The sequence below is a fragment of the Aptenodytes patagonicus genome, chromosome 3 (genome assembly GCF_965638725.1).
Source record: "Aptenodytes patagonicus chromosome 3, bAptPat1.pri.cur, whole genome shotgun sequence".
Classification (NCBI taxonomy): domain Eukaryota; kingdom Metazoa; phylum Chordata; class Aves; order Sphenisciformes; family Spheniscidae; genus Aptenodytes; species Aptenodytes patagonicus.
Window position 1 is genome coordinate 15,363,946 of NC_134951.1, and position 6,000 is coordinate 15,369,945.

Here is a 6,000-nt window from a genome sequence, read left to right on the forward strand (position 1 = left end):
TTATAACCTGAGAATTCTCAGCATGCAGCACATTATAACACATACTGTACTGGAAAATAAACAGAAAAGTGAAGTATAGCAACTGGACTTTCCATAGGGGTTTGACATAGATTAAATGAAACACAATTCCAACATGTTGATGAACTGCAGAAGAGGCAATTAAATGTCTCACTGATGATGGTTAATGGGACCAATTAGAGAATGTGTTTTGAAATGTGACTGGTACAGTTATGGTGCCTGCATAACTCTGAGAGAGAGAGGCAGGAGGAAGGGGAATAAGGGATTGTGAATGGCTAGTGGAAAGACTGCTAGTTTGGGAGCTGGGATTTGGTTGTTGGGTAAAGGGGAAGCTGATTACAAATACTGTTCCACTTTGAATTAAAATGTGTATCATATTCTTTTGATTGGTTTACTTATTCTGTAGACAGTATCACAGCTGCACAAACTGGTCAAAGAAAAAGGAGCAACATGTACTAGTGAAAGTCTGGCCATAGTATTTCTACATAACTACAATAAAAAGGGAACTCGTAGGGCTTCTATAGTGTTGATCACAGTTAGCAAAATCATCTGATGGACATCAGGCTTCCATTCAAGCCAGGGAGCAACAACAATAATCCACTTAAACAGTGTCGTTTAAACCAGGACAAACAGAAAATTAATACTGAAGGAGTATTTTGGGCCCCAACCATCAGCTGGCAAAAGGTAGTGTGCTTCTAGGTAAGGTAGTATAGCGCCTTTGTAGCTGGCCTCTTTTCTTCTATTAGAAACAATGATCATTGGAAGGGTTAATGTTTCCTAGAATCTGTAAGCAATTTGAAATCTAAATCTCATTTGCAACAGTGCTGCAGGACTTCTCCCGCTGGCCTTCCACAGAGACAGAGGTGTGATGCTGTTCTAGGTGTAAAGGCAATACAGTTGCTCCTGTGTGAGTCAGCCCCGAAGCTGGAAGTACTGGGAGGTATGGTGGAGCCCCTGTGAACAACCCCTTTCCACACAACCCAGTTAGGACCTGGAAGCAGAATTGCCACATCTTCAAAGCACTCTGCTCACACCAACAATAACAGCCCCTCTAAGGTTCTGCGTCCATTTTTCTGGTTACCAACATTCAGTCCAGATCTCTCTCCTATCTGTGTTTATAGCTAGAAACGATAAAGGCCTATGTTAGCAGCGTAGTCCCTCTCTTCTCAGCGTGGCTCATGTCCTATGAGCTCATGAGCTTCACTCATGTCCTGTGAAGTCAACTGAAGTGGGCCCATGTGCCCAGATTGCCCTCCAGAGAAGACCAGTCACTGGTGCTTCAGAGCATTGCACAGAACTCTAAAGTGTGTTCCATGTTCCAAAAATACCATGAAATCTAACTTGAATTATACTTCTAGTGAACATGTGGGTTCATCTAAAGCCACAAGAATTGCTGGGTTATCTTTAGCAATGCTAAGGCATACAGAAATTAAAGTGTGCAATATGTTTCATTTGCTGTGTACATGTAATATATCACCACAGATATTTGACTGTTTTTATTCGAGAAAAAAGTGCCAGGATGATTTGGAACACTCATGAAAGTGGTAATTCTTCCACAGTTTGATTAGAAACTGGCTAATAGTAGTTTAAACTGAGAAGAGAGAATAAAAGATTGTTATTTTTAAGTAACATAGTTTAAGCAACACAGTTTCAAACAACACAGAGGTAAGCATTGAAGTGTGTAAACTAGATTCTTATTTCAGTCACCAGTTATTATAATTCCAGCTTAAATTCAATGAAATCAGAAGAATTATTCCAATTTATAATAAGGCAGTTGTACTGGGTCTGGCTAGGATAGAGTTAACCTTCTTCATAAGAGCTCATATGGTGCTATGTTTTAGATTTGTGGCCAAAACAGTACTGATAACACACTAATCTTCTAGCTTTTGCTGAACAGTGTTTGCACAGCATCAAGGCCTTCTCTGGTTCTCACTCTGCCCCACCCCAGAGAATAGACTGGGGGATGCACAATGGGTTGGAAGGGGACACAACCGGGCAGATGACCCCAACTAACCAAAGACATATTCCTTACCATATAACATCATGCTCAGCAATAAAAGGGAAAAGAGGGGGTTTTAGGTAGGTTAGCCACCTTTTGCTCAGGAACCAGCTGGACATTAGTCTACCTGTGGGAGGTGGTGAGCGATTGCCTTTGCGACACTTGGGATTTTTTTTGTTTGTTTGTTTTCTTCTCTCTTCTTCCACTTATCCTTCACTTATTAAACTTTTTTTTATTTTTATTTTTTTGTCTTGTCCCCCAAGTTTTCTTGATTTTATTTTTCCTTTCCTCATTCCCCATCCCACTGGGAGTTGGAGAAGCGAGCAAGCAGCTGTGCGGTGCTTAGCTGCCCACCAGGGTTAACCCACAACAGGCAGTACAGAAGGACTGTGGCAGACCTGCCTTGTTATGAACTTGTTTCATGGAACAGTACTAAACAAGTATAAAATGTCCACGTTCTGCTTTGGAAAGATATAACTTGCATTACAAGGCAATGGAGATCAGTGCTGTTGGTTTCAGTGAAGCTACTTCTGACTCAAGCCGTTCTACCTGAGATGAGATTATTGTCTATTAAGGTTTAATTTAGACTTACTCTCATTGTAATCCTCAGTGAAAAATATTTCACAACAGAAAACAAATGTAATTGGGTATAATTCATGATTCATGGAACAACACCTGCTGTTCCAAGTTGGGACTGAAAAATGCTAGGAGATGTGTTAACATAACGTGAGACAAATCCCGAAATGGTGTAAATGTCTGTAGCTCCATTGTTTTCAATGTGTCTACATGCCTTCAGCCTTGTTTATGTGTGTTTAGGCTGGAATTCAGCAGAGTTATTATGAGAGTTTTAATAAGAAATATGAGGCAGCTGGAGCTGGTGTATTCTGCTGTTCTTGGTTTTGTTGTGTGGCTGGTATTTCTCATACAATAAACAAGCACTGTTAGAAATATCCTCTTCCTAAAATTTTAATAGAATTTAATCCATAAATACTTCTCTAAATACCTCTGTTTTACTAATCATAATGGAAAATATTCACTGCAAGAGTCATAAAATAGATGAGGCAGTGAAAGTGTTTAGGGAATGTTAGAACTAATAATGATAATGATGCTACTAGAGCAGTTGGAGCACAGCACACAAAGACACAGCAAGATGCTATAGTAAGCTCCATGTGCTCTGTGCAGAATCGGTGGTAATCCAGGATTGTATAACTGGTATTACAGGCTGCACTGGAGTTGGTGTCTACCTCCGGGATTGGTTTGTGTTAGCAGAGCCAAAAATAACATAAATGTTCGTTTGATGTTTAGAGTACTTCCTCTCTCTCGACATTCATTCTCTTTTCTGTCTCTTTACAGTGCTTAGACTGAAGCTTTTTATTTTATCATTATCTTCTTCTTTGGTCTTTAGCTTCAGTTTGTGAAAGAAAGAAGGTTCTTTTTTCCTATTCATTTGGAGGTGCAATACTCAGTAGACCAGCAGTGTTATACCACATCAGGTCTGAGTATATCTGAGCTGCAGAGCTGCAGAGCTCTGCTGATGACTCACCTGGCTGTTAGGTGTTAGGTGTTTTTACAGAAAGGCACACTTAATATGCTGACCTCTTTTGTCAGGCAACCCAGAAATATAAACAAATTTAAGTTTCTGAGTTCACAAGAACTGAAGAATACAGAAAAATCCAAATGGAATAAACTCTTGGCATGAAAGAAACAAAACTGGCATGCAAGAGTATATATTTTTTAATTTATAAGGGGTCATTTTGGATGACTGATAGTGTGTATGTTGCATGCGTGAGTGTGTGTGTTCATGTGCATGTGTGTTAAGAACCCAGTGGAATTGCCACCAATTTAGGACACATTTTAGCTTGGAATACCTCCAGAAGAAGAATTTACAAGCTGAGCTTTGCTGGAACTTATTGATAATAACAGCATTAATAAAATTAGCTGCAAGATCAGTTATGCTGTAATATGGAAGATGGTTGAAGAACCTAAATAGAGTAAATCATAAATAGAATAACTTCATTAAAAACACAGAACTATGACGGAGGTGTCTGATGTGAATTAGGTGTGTCCCTAGCCCCGGGTGGATATATTCGAAAATCACCATACCTAATCTGCCCAATCTGCTATATTTACTTTAAGCTCAAAGACGTCTGTGCATCTGCTGTGAAGGCTTTGTTTCATTGTGTAGAAATTAATCCTAGCTTTGATAATACATAATTAACTAATGGTGACCTATACTCCAGAAGATTATCAATGCTGATATTGTCATAAATAACTGATAACCTGACAGATAATACAGTAAAAAGTTAATTAGTGCACAGCACTATATGCCTCAGGAAGAAAATAGTGTGTTTCAAAGACCCCATTTTCCTAACCCTGATTGATTATTCCCTTTGAGCTTAATAACAGTTCAAAACTGGGATCAAAAATTGTATCCTTGCTAATGTCTTGAAGTTATTGAGCTATTGTGTAGAGTATTGTAACTACTCCAAAGTAATGATTGGCTATGGGTTTGCTACTTTTTGGTTTTTTTTTTTTTGATCTTGCTGGTATTTTTCATCCATGCCACATGACAAAATGCTTTGGAGAACTAATCAATTACAGTGTTTAATATAACAGTGATTCAAAGAAATTGAGAGATTCTGGCAAGGGAGACAATGTACATGTTCAGAAGAGAAATGGAAATAAATGAAAAGTCAGTGAAGACGAGGGATGCAGGGAAATGCAAATCTAAGTAATAACGCAAAATAAAGCGAAACATGAAAACACATGCAGACAAGCAAAACCTAAGTACAGAATACCCCATTTTCCAGACTGCAGTGGTAATATTTTGTATTTCCTTGTCTTCCACTCTCAGAAGTGACTATATTTAATGCAAGTTTCTGTTCTAATTATTTAAAATATGTAAAACTGCCAGGTTTCATTTTGAATTGAATGGATGTATCCATTCTTTTGCTGCCTAGGGCCCTCTTCTGCTCCTATTGCAATCATGGATAAAATTCTCAAATAGCTAATCTTGGTATGGGATTGGGACTTGGAAAAAGAGTACTAAATAAAGGTAAAATGAATATGATTCAAGAGTTAATATTTTTAGCACTTATTCATCTATAATGGGAAAGGGGAGAAAGGCTTCAGTGTAAGAGGAGAAACAAAATGAACCAAAACAAAAAAAAAATTATCTTGTGTTTCTTATGAAACTTTTTCCCCTTCCTTCTTAAAAACACTCCAAAGACTGGAACTTACATTGGCTTTGACTGCAGATGAGTCTAAAAACACATTTGTTTTTGTGGGATAGAAAGTACTTAACCTCTCAGGCTGTGTTATTAAACAGGCTAGAGCCTGTGCTGGGCTCAGAGGGCAAGTAGCATAACACAGGTGTGTATGCATATGTGTGTATATATACTTATGTATGTATATGTGTATAGATCATAGAATCATAGAATCACAGAATCATTAAGGTTGGAAAAGACCTCTAAGATCATCAAGTCCAACCGTCAACCCAACACCACCATGCCCACTAAACCATGTCCCCAAGTGCCTCATCTACACGTCTTTTAAATACCTCCAGGGATGGTGACTCCACCACTTCCCTGGGCAGCCTGGTCCAATGTTTAACCACTCTTTCAGTAAAGACATTTTTCCTCATGTCCAATCTAAACCTCCCCTGGCGCAACTTGAGGCCGTTTCCTCTCGTCCTATCGCTAGTTCCTTGGGAGAAGAGACCCACACCCACCTTGCTACAACCTCCTTTCAGGTAGTTGTAGAGAGCGAGAAGGTCTCCCCTCAGCCTCCTCTTCTCCAGGCTAAACAGTCCCAGTTCCCTCAGTCACTCCTCAGAAGACTTGTTCTCCAGACCCCTCACCAGCCTCGTTGCCCTTCTCTGGACACGCTCCAGCACCTCAATGTCCTTCTTGTAGTGAGGGGCCCAAAACTGAACACAGTATTCGAGGTGCGGCCTCACCAGGGCCGAGTACAGGGGCACGATC